Source organism: Natrix helvetica (genome assembly GCF_964273705.1).
Source record: "Natrix helvetica genome assembly, chromosome: 1".
Lineage (NCBI taxonomy): Eukaryota > Metazoa > Chordata > Lepidosauria > Squamata > Natricidae > Natrix > Natrix helvetica.
Genome location: NC_138548.1, coordinates 193,999,885 through 194,020,552, shown reverse-complemented (window position 1 = coordinate 194,020,552; position 20,668 = coordinate 193,999,885). Strand labels below are relative to the sequence as shown.

The 20,668-nt window shown below is 44.3% G+C and overlaps 1 long non-coding RNA gene across 1 annotated transcript; it reads right to left on the bottom strand.

Moving 5' to 3' along the window:
• Positions 1–1,513: 1,513 nt before the first annotated feature.
• LOC309389239 lies at positions 1,514–20,568 on the bottom strand. The gene is made up of 3 exons (XR_014174912.1): positions 20,542–20,568; positions 17,414–17,455; positions 1,514–2,282 (listed from the first exon to the last, which is right to left on the bottom strand). It is a non-coding gene; the product is annotated as an uncharacterized lncRNA (long non-coding RNA).
• Between the last annotated feature and the right edge of the window lie 100 nt (positions 20,569–20,668).

The window sequence follows — 20,668 nt, the reverse complement described above, 5'->3', positions numbered from 1 at the left end:
AACTTTAATAAAATCAATAAAGCAGAAAGAGTTATTTGGGGACTCAGGGAAGATGGAGGAAGAGAAGAAGTCCATGGAGGAAGCACCTTTGCCCTTTCCATTATCCCCCAAATAATAACTCTGGCATCCACTCTGTATGCTATATCTGCAGCATAAGATTTTACTATTTCTATGTCAACCCCTGAAGCAATATTTTCTAGGGGGCATTTAACATCACTCGTTTGTTGCCTGCTTATTGCTCAGTGACCAAACCTTTGTTCGAATCATTGATTTGTGGGTCCTTTTGTACACTTTTTTTGTATACTTGTACCATGTTTTCTTTACATCTCCTTTCTCCACCAGATCTTTACCTTTTTTGTCTTTTAGCATGCTCATCTTTGTATAGAGGTTTTCCTGTGTTTCTATGATTTTCTTAAATAAATATCTTGATTGTTGCTCTGACTTTCTATGTACATGATGCAAGAGTATTGGCAATGATAGTGGTACACAGGGTACCGTTTATATTTAATGTTACACAATTGGGTCCAATCCTACCCCATATTGTCATCTCAAATGTGTCACTGTGTTGTCTGAGGGCATCTCCCGTGTCTGCCTGTCTTGCTTGCAAAAGCTATGCTATATTGGATCAAATTGTTTGGCAAGGGGATTTTCACTCTGCCAAATCTGGACGGGGGGTATGAGAGACCTTTTAAAGAAAACTAAACAAAAAAAAATTGGTTAAACCAGAGACAAGCGAGTTATGCTGTCTAGAAAGGGATTCCAGTGCCACAAATATTGCCCAACTAAAATATAGCAACTCTGCAGTGGTCCAGAAGCCAAGCTGGTGAGAGCTATAGTTCTGTAACTGTTCCAGTTCCCCAACTATTGTTCTCAGCTGCCTTCCCTGGCCTTAATCAATGCATTTTAGTTTTAATACAAGTCAGTAAAAATACTGTCTGGTGAATAGACGGTTAGCAAGAATTGACCAGTCAAAGGGACAGAGTTTCTCCCTGGGTCTATCTTCTCAAAGCCAGAAATTCTTCCCCCAGCACTTCTCAGGCATCAAGGTCAGGGAAGCTGTTGCTACAATTTTCCCTAGTGGTTGCAGCCAACGTATGCCTGCCCAGCAAGTGCAAGATTGCAAAACTGGCCCTGTCTTTGGGAATGACTGGGAACAGCGGGATTGCCCCCAAAGTCAGTGTCAGTAACAGGTCCCCGGGGGATAAAGGCTTCCTCGCCTTTCTGGAAACGTTAGCGAGGAACAGAGATCAGAGGAGATTGGCTGGTTATTGCAAGTCAGATGGGTTTGGGGTATTTAAGCACCTGAGTCTCATGTCTGTAGCAAATGGGAAGCCAAGCAAGTTGTAATATAAAAGAAGGCCTATATCTTCACCAGATGGGTGCAAACAGATTGCCTGTAAATATGGATCTATCTTCCAGCCAGATCTTTAGAGAGTGGCAGCCAAGGCAGGAGGGGGAATAAGGAGAAGAATGAGTGAAGGAGTCCTTTAGTATTGTGCCCTCTTTATAAAAAGCTTTAATTCTGGGAGAGAAAATGCTTCAGAATTAATGCTGGAGGGAGCACAATCCCTTCGATGGTTGATATGAGATAAACAACGGAGAAAAAGGTGGAGAGGGGCCAAGTCCCATCTTTTCAAACAGGCACATTTTGTTTACTGGGAATTCGACTCTTGCTTTCATTTCCTCCGGCAGAAAAACAAACAGATGCACAGCCCTGAAGAGGTTACCCCAGAATTCTCAAGGAATGACACCCTCACCAGTGATGGTGCACCAGGTCAGCAATGATAAAGTTGGAAAATCTTCTGAGGGTATTTCTCAATGGACAGTAGTTTCTAGGGGAAAGGGACCGACTGTTGCTCTTGTTTTGAGGCCAATGAATAGCTACCACACAGGAGCCCTTATCGCAGGGGCTGCATTTCAGCCCATCTGCCTCTCCCATTGCAACTTGTTCCGCTAACACACACAACTCCCAAGTGACATCCAGCGGCTAATTCCCTGCACTGCAAGATACCCTCCCTGGAATGGTTGTTCCCAGGGGACTTTGATCCTCTTTGTGCATCTGTGGTGTCTCTTGCCTCCTTTTCTGCCAGGGTGTCAGCAGGGATGCAGGGGTAGGAAGCTGAAAAGGGCAGAGGCAGCATGGCAGAGAGGATGAGCGGGTTGATGGTTGTGCTTTGGACAAAGAGGGATCCCTGGGAAGGAGGAGTTCTTCCAGGTGAGCCAACTTCTTTCCTTTTTAGCATGGGATTAGCTAGATGGGTTCTTTAATATGAGAAATATCTCTATAAGAAGAAAGGAAAGAAAAAAAATCATACTTATTCTTAGTTATGCTCATTACAAAATAAAACAAATCCACTCTTGCTATAAAACATACAGACGTCTCTGCTCCAAACTGTTAGTTCACACTTATAAGTGTTGGGATGCTGTAAAAAAATCACCACATTCCAGTGCATTTAAATACACACATATAGATAACTTGTTGGGTGACAACAGGGAGGGATAGAAAAATTAGGAGGAATATTATCTGGATTTTCGATCTGGCCAAAACATAGCCAAAATTTCACTGCCGGTGTTAGGAAAATTCAAGAAATAGTTGATTGACTTGATTTGATTTGGTTTGATTTACATATGTGCCCATCTTGAACAACAAAATTCTGGGCAGCTCACAACAACAATCAAACCAGAAAACAATAACACCAAAAGTTGGCATCTCCACTCTCCTTCTTCAATCCATCCACTGAGACTCCAACATCATCCTATCTTAAAGTTTGGAATTCATTAAGTCCCAGATGGGCTTAAACTTCTAGAAAAGTAGAGAGCAGGAACAGACTCCTAGGGATGGCAAAATGGAAGTAGATAATCCTGTACCCACCTTTCTGCTGATGTCATTAGTAGCCTTATTTTAGCTCTCAAACATAAAATCACAGCCATCATACAGTAGATTATGACACACAAACACAGCTTAACAGTTGCCCACCTATCTGTGTATTTCTAGAAAGAAATGTAGCTGTGGTTAAGCAGAGATGGACTCGTTAATCCTTCAAATTTAGAAATCCCTATGAACCATGAAGAAAATCAGAACATAAACCCAATAAACAAGTATAAACTTAAAATGAGAAAAAGTAGAGAATGTCCTCCCTTAGCAAACACAATTGGGACCAACAACCTGGTCATTAAGCAAAGCAGTCACTAAGTGAAACCACTTGTGTTTATGATTTTACTTCAGATTTCCTTTGCTTTATGAAGGTTGTAAATCTGAGGACTGGTTGTAAGTTTACTTTTTCATCTCCACTGTAACTGCAAGCAAGGGAGTTGCTAAATGAGGTCTAGTTGAAATTCAAACACTTTAGACTTAGAGTGATTGCCTAGATCATTTGGAAATCAACAGAGGACAATATGAATCCTTGGCCATGGCATCATGTTCTTCTTGCATTCAAATGCTAGAGGGCAACCATTAAAATGTCGAGAAGAGCGATCTCCTGTTTTCCAGGTAGTAAATCCACACATGAGAAATTAAACATTAGAGTTTAAAACTGAACTAAGTACACTGTGGGATTGCTGCTGAAAACCCAGGACATTGGGTCTCCAAGATTTTCCCTTCCCAACAAAACTCAACAAGGCTATAAATCAAGTTTGGAAGATCAGAATGAGAATAATGGCTAAATAAATACCATACAAGAGAGTCTGCAGCTGAGAAAATCTACAAAGGCTTCTCCAAAGAAGCAGCAGAAACCCTTCCCTTTCCCCGTCTCCCATTCCAGGCATTCAGAAGTCAAGGGTGCTGCAACCCTACTCACCTCCCTCCCACCCCCACCTTGGACAGCAGGAGAGAGCCAGCACCCATGTGCAAACACAGTAGCAGCTTGGCTGGACCATGCCAGCCTCCTGTTTTCAAGGCTGACCTGAGGACTCTCTATCCTGTAGGACAAGATGAAAGTGCCCAGGTGACAGAGTGCCAGCTTCTGCCATCTGCCATGGTGGCAGACACAGAGAGGATTCCACCCATCTGTTCCCCTACTTGGCTCGCAGAGGAGGCAGCCTTGGACCTGCTTTGGAGATGAGCTCTCTGGGTGGAATCAGCCCACCCTTCTTTCCTCAAAGAAAGAGGCCTCGGAAGTGACTTAAACCACCCTGCTTGACTGGACTCAAAAGGAAAAATTGTGGTTGCAGAACAGGCCGGGGCAGCAAGGAAATTAACAAGAGTCACACATTTCCCTGCTTTTGGGGGGGGGGGTAGTGGGAAGCGGGGGAGGATTGGGCCTACTTCTCGTGTTTCCGTCTGGCAGCCCCAGTTCCAGACTGCAAAGCAGCACATGCCACCAACAGGGAGCAGAAGGGCAGAGGAAAATTATTACACACAGACACACACACCACTCCAAGGAGTCTGGGATTATGCCACTTTTCTAGGGCACTAGAAATCCTCTCCCATCTTGGCAGCTTCAAGGCTTCATCATCTGAAGTGCAAAGGGCAGCTGTTTGTGTTCCAGGGATGAGGGGCAGGTTGACCATGGAGCCTCCTCCGCCCAGTTCCCAGCTTCGCTTCTCTCCCCCCCCCCACCCCACCCCTCATGGCCTTAGAAATGCCTGTGCCCTTCCTCCCCTGGAGGGTCCTGGGCCAACAGAGCAGCTCCCACTCCTCAGATGCGTCACAAAACTAAAGCCACCTCCACTTGGAACTCAGCATCCATCTTTCCAGGCCACTGGCACTTGTGAAAAAGGTCTCTGAACAGCTGGCGCACACCCATCCTTCAACGCTGCTTTGCCTGCCACTCTAAATGGCACAGAAGAACCCACCCCTCCTTATTTTTTCCGTTCAACAATTGTGCAGGCAGGCAGCCCTCTTAAAAACTGCATGGGGAGGAAATGAAGGCTGCAGGGTTGGTTAAAGAGAAATACAAAAACTTGGCATAAGAACTGGTTGCTATGCTTAAGGCCCAATTTCTTCTTCCTCCCAAATCAACTCCCAGATGTGCAGCTGTAATAACTCTTACTCTCCAAATTCCCCAGTTTTGGTTCCATCTCCTCCTTCTGTCCCCCCCAAGTTGAACCAAAGTTATTTAATCCAGGTGCTCAGAGGCAACACCCAAATCCTTTGGAGGATAACCAGCTTTTTTCATGTGTCTTGTTTTCCATGACGTAAGATGTTTCAAATGTGCAGCTAAGAGGTAAATGGTGACTATTGGGATCAAAGTTGTTACTAAAGTTCAGAGTTTGCCTCCATGGATATCCATAGAGCCAGAGCAATTGCTATGTTGAGCAGTATCTGACTGAACTGCACTAACTGCATCTGTGGTGGGGCAGCTGCAAACGCATTGCTCCCTTTCATCCAATAGATTAGTGTGAACAAAATGCAACAGAGCAGACAACTTCAGCTCACTAGCAAAGGGCAAATGTGTGAAGCCAATGATCCAGCTGTTCTGCACAGGGCAGCATCAGCTGGACAACCTTAGCCAGGCCAAAAATGAGATCCATCCTTCCACACTAAATCAGTCCTCCTGACTTCCCAACCAGTAGAACAAATCAGGCTAGTTCCAGGAAGAAGCGGATGACTCATTGTCCTGGGCTGCCTTTGTGTGCACCTCACGGGTAGGGAGGAGATTCGGCCAATGTTCCCCTGTGACCAACCTTGCTGGCCAATTCCCACACTGCCCACAGCCCTTAGTGACCTGCAGTCATCTCTGTTTGGTGGCCTCCTGACTAGCAAGAACTCACGGAATGGGAGGTATTCATAATTAGTCACACTTGTGTAATGAGTGATCTACCTTTCTACATTCAGTGTAAACACCCCAGACATTGGGAATGGAGGCCTGCAGGTAAACAAACTGGGCTTACATCCCGTTTATGAGCTGAATTGAGCAAATGATGCTGACCCTCTGCATGGAAAGATTTGTCTATTTCTAACGAGGCCAAGAGGATGCATTCACCAACAGGGACAAAGATAGTAGTAGTACATTGTTAATGGTGCAGGCAGGTTGCCATAATGCCCGACACATATTTCCCCCCCCCCCTCCGTCCATGTACACTGAATTCTGTGTTCCACAGTGAACAGTCATGATAACCCAGAAAAAGCAACAGCATGACAAATCCATTCTAGTTCTGTGTACTTGGCAAATGAAGATTGGGCCTGCGCTGATGCCATTTCTTTTTTGGGGACTTTAGATTCCTACCTACACAGATGTTCTTTCCTTTTGTTACCCTTCCATTGATTGTTTTGGAAACTGCATTTCCTTCTTGTGTTTGGGGGAAGCTGACCTCAGTGCACTCATTTGATGTTAGCTTACTGCTGAATTACAGTTCAATGGGTGGGGGTGGTGTCAAGTCTTAATGGACTCCACAAGCTCAGTTCGCTTTGATGTGATTAAGGATTTTTCAACTGAATGTTTTTCCTAGGCGTACACAGGTCAGAAAACCTCTCTCTCCCTATTTTCAGTCCTGCTAGCAAACTGGACTCTGAAAATAAACAGCTGGCTGCTTTCTATCCATGACTGAGCTGCAAGCTTAGAAAATAAATCCTCTCGGTGGGATCTCTGTGCCCACTCTCAAGCTACTCTTTATGGAGGACCACCAGATGCTCTCTGAACTTGGTGGCATCAGTCAATTAGCCTGGGTAGACCCAGACTAGAGATTTCCTTCAAGTAAGGCATGAAAATAAAGTAGCTTCTTAGTGGCAGGTCAAGTGGAAGGAAGGAAATCTGTCCTCCTGCTGCCAAGTACAATTTACTATGTGCAAGAACACACATCACTCTATCCTGGACTGTACTATCAGTCTTTCCTATCAGTTTTCTCAAAGCCTGCTGGATATCATTGCAGTCTCCATGCATCTGGAAGTCCCCAGGTTGGGGAAGAAAACTTTAAATTATTACACGGATGGTCCAAAGCTGCTTCTGTCAAGGATCTCACCATCTGTTCTCACAGATGTATCCTGCATGAAAAAAGGAAAATGCATCTATTTTGGATGCTGTTAAGGACAGCATAGAAAGAGGCACAAGGACTGACCCTGGTGTGCAGTGCGGCATCTCAAAAGCCTATTTGTCTCAAGGAGGACTTTCATGGGAAAATGCCGTTACTGCTTGCACTTTTGCCTTGCAACTCTCTTGCTCAAACACCAACGATGTGGCTCAACTTGACCCTGACACCATAATCCGCAGTAGGTCAGGTAGCCCTGACCTTCAGCATGTACATCTGCTGGGGGTGCGTGAGGTGGAGAAAGTGTGTGTGAGCACTGCACAAATTTAGTGCAAATTTGTCTAAACCAATCCTGCATTTTCAAAAACTATTTTCTCTTGCTCAAAATCTATTTCCTTTCCATAATTTTGCTGGTGAGGTACAAAAACAGGGGGAAGAGTCCATTTCCACTGGTCCCATTTCTGTTAGCAGAGGCATCTGTCAGATGTCCAAGTCATACAAAACAACTTGACAGACTGAATTTAAAAGAGGCAGGCAAAGATGACCGTTCTTCTTCATGGGGAGTCTTTCTACCACAGATCTGGGGCAGACAGACAGTAACCTGCCCCCTTGCTATGGATGTAACAGTCCTGCCCATCTCCGGGATGCAAGTCAATTCAGGTCCTACTTCCGAAGCAGGCATTCTGGGTGGGGAGTGACACATTCTTTGGAGCTGCCCCTCTCCAGAGAAGTAATGATCCTTTTCCTTCCATCTCTTGGGAGGCCCTCAGTATGTCTAGATAGCAGCAGCTGGATAGGTTGAGACGGTGGTGTTCTTCTGCATGGCTGGAGGACATGAGGACAACGCCGTGTATGTGTGCATGTAACAGAGCCCAAAAACAGCAATATTACCAAATGGCCAGGCTAAGATGCCAGACTTAACCATCTGTCATGCCTGGGTCTGTTCTCCACCTGGCAGAATTAGCAGCTCCCACTCAGCTTCAGCCTTGCCAACGCCTCTGAATATAACATATAAAGCAAGAAATAGGAGGAGAGAGAAAGAAGTCCCTTAATTAAAAAGGGAGGGGGGGAAACCCTCTGCAAGCAACTATAAACGACTCTGTAACCTCTACATCTATTACAAATGGCAACCTAACACAAAGGCCATCTTAGTCCTTCATATAGCACATACCTTGATCCATCCTTCCTTTTATTATCTGAGCTTAAGAACTGGTGAAGCAGGAACTGGGAGCCCTGAATTTCTATAGGTCATGATGTTTGTAAGTTGAGGCACCCATGTGACCAGATCCAGCTTTATGTCTTATTTTGTTTGTTAAGCAAATTCATATATTCCTATTTTTTGTTGGAAACCAGCAGAAAAGCCTAGAAACCAGCAAAAAAAAAAAAAAAACCCAGCAAAAAAAACCCAGAAAAAAAAGAACAGGAGTACTGAGAAGATATTTGCAGAGCTCTCACATCCTGGACATAAACTATCAACTCCTTCCTTCGGGACGACACTATGGGGCCGTGATGGCGAACCTATGACACATGTGACAGAAGAGGCATGCAGAGCCATCTCTCTGGGCATGTCAGCCATCACTTGTTGCTATTCCGGGTTCCGGCACACGTGTGCTGGCCATCTGGTCTTCCTGCGCATGGGAGTGCCTGAACTGAGCTGAGCTTCTGGTCTCCAGCGTCCAGCTGGTCTTCATGCGTGCATGCGTGCCAGAAACCAGAAGACCAGGTGGCATGGTGAAAACCAGAAGCTCAGATTCCCGGCGTGCGCGTTTCTGGGGCTCCCGCGTGTGCACACCAGAGCTGCTCTTCCGGTTTCTGGTGCTCCCCCAAGTACACATGCGCGCTCCCGTTTCGGTACTCGGTGCCGAAAAGGTTCGCCAACACTGCTATAGGGCATTATATACCACAACAACTACCATAGACACAGAAACAATTTATTCCCTTGTGTCATCACTCTGCTGAACACCTAATTCTCACAGTGCTGCTGCCTAATGCCTATGTATACTTACCCATGTAGTGTGTATTAATTATCCTTGTTATCTTCTTTACTCGCCATCTTTTATTGATATTATTATTCTGTTGCTTTGATGCACACTGAAAGCCTCTATACCAGATACAAATTCCTTGTGTGTCTAATCACACTTGGCCAAATATTCAGTACAACATTGAAAATTGTGGTTCATGTGACTGCGCAACATTACCACCAGCCGTAAAGATCAGCCAACTGCCGAGCACTCAAAATGCAGTAATATAACCATGGGGGAGAGGGGGCAGCCATTGGAACTCTGGAAATGGGTTATAAGTAACTTTTGGAGGTGTTCATTGTAACTTCAAACAGACACTATGTGGTGAGTCATTAAGATAGAAGACCATCTCTATCATTGGGATAATACCTGGAAAGCTCTTAACGGGCCCCACATAAAGGTGCTAAACACAGATTTCTAAACCTTACTCACTTTATTCATATGTTTTCATCTTAAAAACATTCAAAACAAGGACCAGGGCACTAAAATTATGCAAAATTCTGATCTACTCCCTTAATAAGGGGAGATAAAACTTGTTATCATTCTTCTCTTCCATCATTCACCGTCAGTACTTCAGTACTGCATCATGGCACCAGTGGAGATATTTTCAAATCAAGTTGGATGGAAGCAGAATACCAGGTACAAGAAGTTGGCTGACTGATCGATTTACCTCAAGCCAAGAAGTAGTTGTTTCTAGATTTTTGGCCCTATTTTGCCAAATGAAATTACTTAATGCTAAAAAGTGGCAAGCAAATTCATTTTAACCACATTGGTTGAGACAGAGGCTGGTCAGCCCTCTTTTGGGGAAATTTTCATTGGATTCCTGTCCTGTAGAATGGGTTGGGTGTGATGCTAAATATTATAAGGTGGGGCCAGGGAAGGGGGGGAGGGGTAGGAACCTCTCAGTAGGCAAAGAGGGCTAAATTAAGATGCAAAGGAATACATCCTTGAGCTCATTACTTGTCCTCAGGTGATAGAAATCATGAAGACACTGAAGAAAGTGAAGGGTGTTGTCTCCAAAGAGAAATATTAACGACAAACTAATAGGCTTACAGAGAAAGGAGGAAAATCAAGAGATGAGACGATGAGGTGGGGGAGAGGAAATCCTAGCCAGTTGTGTTCTCGCCACTGACTAATTTGTTCAGCTGAACTGAAGCATTTAATTAGCTTTTTTTTAAGGAAAGTTGGATTCCCTTAAATTAGACTGGCTGAGCTAACTCTGGGGGTGTTGAGTTGGGAAGAGTGGAGAGGATGATGTGAGCTGGTAATGGCAAAGAAGTAAAGAAAAGCCATTTGCCCTCCTTTTTCCTCCCTCTCCTGCAATTCCCCAGGGGACCCCAGGTTATTAGCAATGCTTTTAAGCTTTCCCATCTCACTCCCTCTTTGGGGAACAGGAAAGGAGATGCCAGCTAAACAATTAAGTAAAAGGCAGTTTAAAGTTGGCGAATGCTACTGGGGAAATGCTGCTTTTTAGACTGCAGATTCTGGCTGATGTGAAGCTACTGCCAATGGCTGGCAGCTGAAGGAAAGACAGAGACAAGGATGGTGAATGACAAAACAAAGAAAAAGAATTGCAATAAAAATGATGATGGGCAAGGAGAAATAGCAGTTTCCAGACTGGGCTGCAAAGTACTGAAGTATGAGTTCTACAGTATTGAGCACTAGGTCCAAGAGAAGCAATGCAAGCCCTGAAATAAGCAAAACTCTAGATTAGTTTCACAATATTCACTTCAATGACTGAACAGCCTCCAAACAGTGACCTCCTACCACAGGACAAACATGTTCTGGCACTTCTCTTTTAGTTTGGTCTCCATGACTTGATTTCATCTCACCCCAGGCCATGCAAACGTTAGCTGTGATTTGTGGAATGCTGACTGGGGAATTTTGGGAGTTGAAGTCCACAGTGCTTAAAGCTGCCAAGGTTGAGAAACATTGATGTAACATAGAGTAACCTCTGGTCACGAACGCTTCTGACCACGACCAAATCGGGTTCTGACTAATGTTATGCAACGAATTATGGTCGTGACCATTGGTTCTACTGTACTTATTTTTTATAGATGAAAAGTGATTCATATTGTGATAACCAAGTAAGCTTTATTAAAGTCCAGTAAGGATGGTTGTTCCTTATGTTCTACAATCTAAGAACATTATTATGTACTTTATAGAAAATATAAGCTGTTATTATTATTGCAACTATATTTACTATATTATTAAGACATCTGCTTAACTTTGATTAGGACTATATTAGAATTGTGATTGGATGGCTATATTCATGTTTAGAGCCGAGGGAGTTCACTGTTCCTCAGATACCCGGGTGTGAGTCCCTTGGTGTGAGTTGGGGCCCAGGGAGGCAGTGGGGCTTGCTGATTGTATACTTGGCTCCTCGCTATGCATCAGCAGCCCTGCCCGAGCTCCTCGAGCTAATCTCAGCGACGGCAGTTGAGACTCCCAGACTTCTGGTCATGGGGGACTTCAACTTGCCGTCAACGGGAGCGGCTTCCGAGGTGGCTCGGGAGTTCATGGCTTCCATGACGGCCATGGACCTGACCCAATTAGTGCAGGGCCCCACTCACGAAGGGGGCCACACACTGGACCTCATTTTTGTATCTGAACAGTGGACGAGTGATCTGGGAATAGGGGATTTAGTTATCACGCCCCTGTCATGGTCAGACCACTCATCCCTCCGGCTGGACTTCCCTGGCGCTATCCCCCACCGCGAGGAGGCGGAACCAGACTCTATAAACTGGTACCGCCCCAGGCACCTGATGGAATCTGATAGATTCCTGACGGAGCTTGGGCCAATACCTGTAGCCTTGTCCCGCTCCCGTTCCGAGGACCTAGTGACTGCCTGGAATAGGGCGACGACTGGGGCCTTGGACCGGGTTGCGCCGTTGCGACCTCTCCTGCGGCATCGACCCACCCGGGCTCCTTGGTTCACTGAGGAGCTCAGGGTGATGAAGCGCCACAGGAGACGTCTAGAGAGCAGGTGGAGATCCTCGCGCTCCGAATCTGACCGAACACAGGTAAGAGCCTATTTGCGGACTTACCTTGTGGCAATAAGAGCGGCCAAACGTAGACATTGTGCTGCTCTTATTGCGTCCGCGGATAACCGCCCTGCCGCCCTGTTTAGGGTGACTCGCTCCCTCTTATCACAGGGGGCGCGGGAGACACCCTTACAGGGTAGAGCAGAGGAGTTTGGGGAATATCTTCAGGACAAAATCGATCAGATCCGGAGCGGGTGGACCTCCGTCAGTGGACCAGACGAGCCGCCAACAGCGAGTCTTGAGGGACCATTCTGGGAGGAGTTTGACTCTGTTGCCCCCGAGGATTTGGACAGGCTGCGTGGACGGCTGCGACCCACCACTTGTTTAACGGACCCGTGCCCCTCCTGGCTGGTACTGGCAGCCTGGGAGGTGACACGAGGCTGGCTCCTGGGCCTGGTGAGCGCCTCATTGAGTGAGGGATACTTACCAACCGCCTTGAAAGAGGCGGTGGTGAGACCCTTGCTCAAGAGGCCTGCGCTCGACCCAATGGAGCTAGCTAACTATCGTCCAGTCTCCAACCTCCCCTTTCTGGCGAAGGTTGTCGAGAATGTGGTGGCGCAGCAGCTCCCGCGACACCTAGACGAATCCGACTATCTAGACCCACGCCAGTCCGGCTTCCGACCCGGGCACAGCACTGAGACAGCCTTGGTCGCGTTGGTCGATGATCTCTGGAGGGCCAGAGATAGGGGTTGCTCCTCTATCCTGGTCCTATTAGACCTCTCGGCGGCTTTTGATACCATCGACCATGGTATCCTATTGCGCCGGTTGGAGGGGATGGGAGTCGGAGGCACCGTTTTGCGGTGGTTCGGCTCCTACCTCTCCGACCGGAAGCAATGTGTGTTGACAGGGGGGCAGAGATCGTCCCTGAGGCCACTCACTTGTGGGGTGCCACAGGGGTCGGTCCTCTCGCCTCTCCTGTTCAACGCATATGTGAAGCCGCTGGGTGAGATCATCCGTGGTTTTGGGGTTGAGTACCATCTTTACGCTGATGATACTCAGCTGTATATTTCAACCCCAAACCACCCCAACGAGGCTGTCGAAGTGATGTCCCGGTGTTTGGAAGCCGTCGGGGTCTGGATGGGGGACAACAGACTTAAACTCAACCCCTCCAAGACCGAGTGGCTGTGGTTACTGGCGCCTCGGTTCAGCCAGCTGACTCCATCGCTGGCCATAGGGGGCGAACAATTGTCCCCTGTGGAGCGGGCGCACAATTTGGGCGTCCTCCTTGATGCCCGGCTGTCAATGGAGGACCATGTGGCAGCCGTGACAAGGGGGGCGTTCCACCAGGTTCGCCTGGTGCGCCAATTGCGCCCCCTACTGGACCGGAGTGCCCTGCGCACGGTCACTCATGCGCTGGTGACGTCTCGCCTGGACTACTGCAATGCTCTCTACATGGGGCTTCCCTTGGGACGCGTCCGGAGACTGCAGCTAGTTCAGAACGCAGCCGCGCGGGTTATTATGGGAAGTACACGTTACTCCCACGTAACACCTCTCCTGCGCGAGCTGCACTGGCTACCTGTGGCCTTTCGGGTGCGTTTCAAGGTATTGATCACCATCTTTAAAGCGCTCCATGGCAGTGGACCTAGTTACCTGCAGGATCGCATCCTACCACACACGTCCCTGCGACCTATCCGCTCACACAGAGAGGGGCTCCTCCTGGTGCCGTCTGCTAGTCAATGCCAGCGGGCGACACCTAGGAGTAGATCCTTCTCTGTGATGGGCCCAACCCTCTGGAATGACCTCCCCCCTGACATTCGAACTACCACCGACCTCCGTTCCTTCCGGCAAAAGTTAAAGACTCACCTATTTCAATCAGCTGGCCTGGCACTTTCTTAGTTCTACCTCCCGGGGATTTATTCATTTTAATTGGGTTTGGGGTTTTAAAAAGTTTTTAATACACTATATACTATATTTAATATTTATTATTCTATGTACAGTCTTGCAACCTCCTCCACCTACGTATTTAATTATTTAACTGTTTTGTATGTATTTTATAACGTATTTTAGTGACTGTACACCGCCCCGAGTCCCTTTCGGGAGAGGGGGCGGTCTATAAATATGAATAATAAAATAAATAAATAAAAATTGAAATAACAAAAAAAAAATTGGCTAGATAATTTTTGTGGATAGAACAAGACTCCCAGAAGGTTGGTACTTCTATCAAAGTACCTTTGATAAAAAACAGGATAATCTATAAGAGATTATTCATTTATAAACAGCATCCTATAAATATGGGGAAAATGCAGAAAAAGATTAAGGCCAAATTATGATTCCTTATTTCAATATTAAACATCTATTTTTATAGTGTACAAAACATTTGATCAATGGAAAAATAACAATTCATATAGCCTGCCAGACTATGTTTATATATTTTACTGTTAAGGATTAAAATAAAAATGAAATATCTGAAATAAAATCTTTGAAATAAGCAGCTTAGTTCAAAAGAGATTACAAAACTAAAACTTAATACTTTGGTTTAAGCAAATTCGGGGAAAAAAGTTATAATACAAAACTCAGAACATCAGTCTTATCCACAAGCTGTTACTGAAGTATGATTTAGAATCCAAATAAGTTAAAAGCGTATGATTGAATGGATGCAAAATCCAAACAGAATAATTTATATACCACAATGGAAATATCCAATTTAACTGTTAACTGTTAATATTATACTTAGGTAAGGTAATTTATATACCACAATGGAAATATCAATAGATGATAAATATTCAATTTAACTGTTAATATTATACTTAGGTAAAGGTAAAGGTTCCCCTCGCACATATGTGCTAGCTGTTCCTGACTCTAGGGGGCAATGTTCATCTCCATTTCAAAGCCAAAGAGCCAGTGCTGTCCGAAGACGTTTCCATGGTCATGTGGCCGGCATGACTCAACGCCAAAGGAGCATGGAGCACTGTTACCTTCCCACCAAAGGTGGTTCCAATTTTTTATACTTGCATTTTTTTACATGCTTTCGAACTACTAGGTTGGCAGAAGCTGGGACAAGTAACGGAGCTCACTCCGCTATGCTCCTTTCTGATCGACAAGCTCAGGTTCTTAGCCACTGAGCCACCGTGTCCCTTACTGTATATTATACTTAGAGAAGACAAATACAGAATGTCTTGCTGTATATATTGTTCCATTGCTGTCAGCCTAAGTAGACAAGACCAAAAAACAGATGCCATGTAGACCTAAAACTACTTTGATTCAGATTTACTATAGTACAGATTCTTAAAGTCTGCACATTTCCCCCCTTTCCTCTTTTATATATCATGTGAAGGGCAGCATATGCCTGTCCGAGATGTTTTTGTAACCTTCCCCTCTCATCTGAGTTTAAGCAATGTTTATCTACATATTACACTGGTAACAAATCTTCCTCTCTCCAAAGAAGTCACCCTCTTCATTTTCCATAACTGCTGATGATCAAAATGGATAATGCATACTCCAGAAACTGCTGGAAGCACAATAATTAGGCCAGATCATTATTAAAGGTAAAAGTAAAGGTTCTCCCACATGTGTGTGCTTGTCATTTCCACCTCTAGGGACGGTGCTCATCTCCGTTTCTAAGCCGTGGAGCCAGCACTGTCCAAAGACGTCTCCGTGGTCATCTGGCCGGCATGACTAAATGCCAAAGGCACACCGAGCACTGTTACCTTCCCACCAAAGGTGGTTCCTATTTTTCTACTAGCATTTTTATGTGCTTTCGAACTGCTAGGTTGTGTTCTGACCTAGGCTTCCTGATACAGTAAAACACACACGATTTAAGTCCAAAAACCCTCTTTTTATTTCAATGGACTGTGAATTATATTCATTCACAGCCCGTAATGAGTTCCAAATAGTAGTAAAGAGTTCTACAGCAGGCTGCCAAAGTCCTTCGGGATAAGGCTGATAAGCACCCACCTTTATCTTCTTTGAAAACACTGCCAAAGACTTAACTGGCAATTAGCTTGGCAAGGCCACATGGAGCAAAGAGTCCAAACATATTTTCAGAAGGTAAACTGATCAGCATGAACCAAGTTGCTTCCTGCAAAGGCTCATGTGCCTTTGTTCCTCCTTTATGTCCTATGGGAGTGGACAATCTCCTACAAATTTTACTCATCGTCCCTTCTTTTTAACTGTTCTTGCCTTCTGGCAGCTCTGCGCATGCACGCACTGGGAACAGGGAGACCCTGTTCCTCTGTCTCGCTGCTGTCTGACTCTGGATGCTCCGGAGGCGGCACATAACTCCCAGATGGCCCTGGCCCCCTCTCTGCCTCCGACGCAGTGCCCTCGTCCAAGCCTTCCCCAGACTCCAGGACTGGCCCATGTTCCTCCCCAACCTCCTCACTGTCCACTCTGCTGCGAGCTCTGCAGGCTGCCGGCAGACCACAACAGGTTGGCGGAAGCTGGGATAAGTAACGGGAGCTCACTCCATTACATGACGCTAGGGATTTGAACTGCTGAACTGCCAACCTTCTGATCGACAAGCTCAGTGTCTTAGTCACTGAGCCACTGCATCTCTGATAGGAAGTTATTTGCAAATTCAAATTTAATTTTGCATGTATGTGTCTACATTTGTTTCAACTTGATTTTGAATGTTAATTCCCAATTTGTTTCCCTTACATATAGTTTATTCTCTACCATTTTGCTGTCATAAAATGAACTTTTTTAGCCACAAGAATATACATTGTTCAACTCTCTCCATTATTAGGCCTACCTTATTAAAGATTTATTCTGACTTATTATATTGTCTTATGCTAATTACTTGACTTGATCAAGAATGTTTCTAAAATGTCAAACTGATTTGAAAAACTACCTGATATGTAAAATGTCATCCCAAAATAAAAGAAAAACTAACTAGTAAAGAGTAAACTAGTAAAGAACTTAAAGAATAAGAAACAAATGACAAAAAACTAAGTAAGAATGTATTCAAAGAAAGTTTTAAACAGATCATGGCACCAGATGTATTTTGAATATTAGGACTTTTGCTAAAGTTTTTGAAGAATTGAGTAAAGAAAATAATTATTCCACACAGGAACATAAATTGTTTATCAGGAAAGGTATTACTGGCTGAAAGTTGAAAGCAAAGCAACAAAGAAACTGACACTTCCTAAATATAGAATTATGCCACTAGAGGGGACTCAAGTTCCAGGCAAGAAAAAGAAAACTGAAATCTATAAAATGACAGATAAAAGTATGCATTTCAAAGGTTTTTGAAGAATTGGGGCAAAAAAATTATAACTAATCTGCCAGCAATAATCTCTGCACCTGTAAATGTATTTTTTAAAAGAGATTATAAAGAAAAGATGAAAGATGTGACTGACAAAAATGTGGAAAAATTTATGAACAAACAGGATAGTATCCAAGAATACCATAGACAGCAAACAAAAAACAACCAAGCAGATCATGAAACAAATCAACCCAAAATTCCCACTTGAGACAGAAATGATCAAGCTCGTATCATCATACCTTTGGCACATTATGCGAAGACCTCTGGCTCTCTAAGGAAGTCTATGATTGGAAAGGTGGAAAGAAACAAGATAACCAACAGGTAAGGTAGATGGACTCAATTACAGTACTAAGAAGTGTACTATTAGAAGAGCTGAAGAACCAGCCTGGCAATAGAGAATGGAGAAAATGTAGCTATGTCATCTAAGAGTCAAAATTGACTTGATGGCACATAATCATAACCATCACTAACCTAATGTTCTTCTGAAAAAATGCATTCAATTTTAAATAACATATATTTTTAAAGTTTTTTCTGTCCTTTTTTCTGCTATTATTTAAAACGGGTCAAATGGACCAACCAGAAAGGAATTTCCAGTTGGCCTGTTGAGCCTGTTTTTCACTCCACCCCCACCCCGGAAGCCATAGCCTCCGGAAGGCCAAAAAACCAGCTGGCCAGCATGCATATGCACGCTGGAGCAGACGGCTCGCGTGTCAGCAGATATTGCTCCGCATGCCACCTGTGACATGCGTGCCGTAAGTTCGCCATCATGGATTTAGGATGTGGAAAAGCCATAAGTTTCCTATAAGGAATCGAAGCATTCAACTTTGCAGCCCAGAGGCCATTCCTGTGTTTATAAATCGAGCGGACAAGGTGGAGGGGGGGGGGAGAACAACAGGAAAGAAAGGGTGGGATATAGGAAAAAATGCAGGACTGTGCAAGTACGGCAGGAGGGGGGGGCGTTCACCTGATCCTGGCTCAGGACAAGGGGGGGGGGGGGGAGAACCGGCTGCAACCTCCAAAAACACCCCCAGGCCATGGGAAATCAGAGCTTGGGTAGCACGCGTGCACTTGTCCCATGCAGTCGGGCATAGCGCCCCCCACTCCACCCCAAGTTCCTCCTTTTGCATTCCGTTTTCGTGCCTTCGGGTAGAGAAGAGGAGCCGCTCGGCCTCATCAAATTCCTGCAATGGCTAAGTCGAGCAGGGCCTGCTTCCCTCCACCGAAGGCACGAAAATGGAATGCAAAAGGAGGAACCTGGGGTGGGGTGGGAGCGCCACATGCGGCTCCAGGGCACAAGCATGTGTGTGCAATCTAGGCTCTGTGATTTGCCACAGCCTCAACCAGCCCTGGGGGTGTTTTGGGAGTTGCAGCCCCCAAAACACCACCCATTTGCACTATTTAGGCAACCCTGAGGGCACTAGATTCCAATTCATTTAAATTTTCTGGATAGAAATTTAATTTACAACTGGAACCTCAGTTGTTGCTAAATTGAGTTTTAAAACAATTTCTCTGACTAAGTCAAAAGACAGGGAAGGAAGTTTTTAAAAAACAGGGGACACTGTGTCAGAGTACTATTGATTTAAAGATTTCATCAAATTTCTTCCAACAGGCCTCCTTTGTTTTTTCACTTTTTTTCCAGTAAGATGAAGGATGCTCAGAACTACTACCGAAATATTGTATTAATTATATCCTGAAACTATTGATTACTTCTGTCCTAGAAGTGTACATTCATAGTCAGACTTATAGAAACTTATAGAAATGTACCTCACCAAGCAGTTCTGGAATAAGGTTTTAATAATACAGTAGTATCTAGGACATATGAAGTTAATGTATGGAAGTCATGGTCTATGATTGTGACTGAGCACTCATTAATAAACGGATTGATGAAATTGTGGGGTTTGACACAAATTATTTTAAAATTTTTCTTTTAATTAAAAAGTGGGAGGTTTTTTACTTTATGCTCCTAGCCTTTTCCAGGTGATTGACAAATAATAAGATTTCTGAAGGAGGATTAAATAATACATTTCATTAATGGGGATGATCATTATCAGAGAGATTATTGTTTGACATAAAAATACTGGAGATGTCAAAAAATATGCTATTGTCCATGCCATTAGATATTCTTCACTGTAGTATTCTTCTATAAATGTACTGTATAAACTCATGTATATAAAACTCATCTGTGGATGACTCTCAAATTTTTAACCAAAATACCATACAAATGCAATTAGCTGACATGCACATTTCATAGTATTTTGCTTAATAATTTGAGGAAATACTTATACATTGACGGGCTTATATACAATTATATATATATATTCAATTACATGTGGGAAATGTTTTAAAAATATTTTAAGAAACTATTATCATGATCTACTCTCTATTATTGTACTGTATTTTATTGTATTTCACTGTATACTGTATTTCATTGTCCGCCCAAGGCCTTCATTTCTGTAGCATCCTGCTTGTAATCCACAGACCTACATGAACATTAAATTGTTAAATCCCCATGACGATGTTAACACTGCTTTCGATAACTTGCAATAATAACCACTTGTAACTTTAGGGACATTTAGGGAAAGCAGGATTGAAAACAAGTCTGACGAAAAAAGTCTACAACAGATTGCACTGTTACGCTGCCCCATCCCTTTTTTTTTTAAAGAACCTCATCTGAGCAATTTCAAGACATTATGAGCCTTTTTCCTAGTGGCGGAATACATTAGGCGCCAGCTCTCCCCAGAGGCTGAGGCACCCGCAGTTAAGGACAGAGTAGCCGTAAGAGGCTACCCAAATACTTCACATTGAAAGCCAAATATTGCCCTAGGTTCTGCCTCAGTTTACCTTCCCAATAAACAACTGAGTTGGAAGAGCATTTAAAAGGAGTTTATTAGGGCACCCTCATAAAATGGGATCTCTATGACAAAGGAAGAGAATCCCCCAGCCCCACGTTTCACCTCTTTTTATTGTTAACACAAGAAAATGCAAACTTTTAAAAGACAGGAAAAATTAAATTAAAATACAAAGTAACTGTACAAAACCCATGTCATTTGCCCCTCACATGAATTAATTTCTCAGACAAAAGCCTGTTTCTCGGACTGCAGTCGTACTGCAATTGAGGAACCTTAGCAGGAGAGTCCAGAAAAATTACAGCTGTACAAATTCTCATGTAAACAATTCTCGTTAAGATGCATCGCTCCTCTGAAGCCTTCCAAATCCTAATTTCGATTTAACGAAGCCACGTTGTGTCGTAAAGCACTTGCGTAAAGACACACTGCAATTTTTAGAAACATAGCGCAAAGAAAAAAATATGACATCTGAATCAAGTTCAACTTTGTGTCACGGCTTCGCTGTTTTTATGACGAAATACCTTCACCGCCACCCAGCAAACCTCCACGACCATTCGCAAAGTTCCAAAGATGGAGGCGCCCGCGGCGAGGAATAAACTTCAAAATGGCGGCCGCCATGCGGGGCATCCAGGATAGCCCCGCCCACAG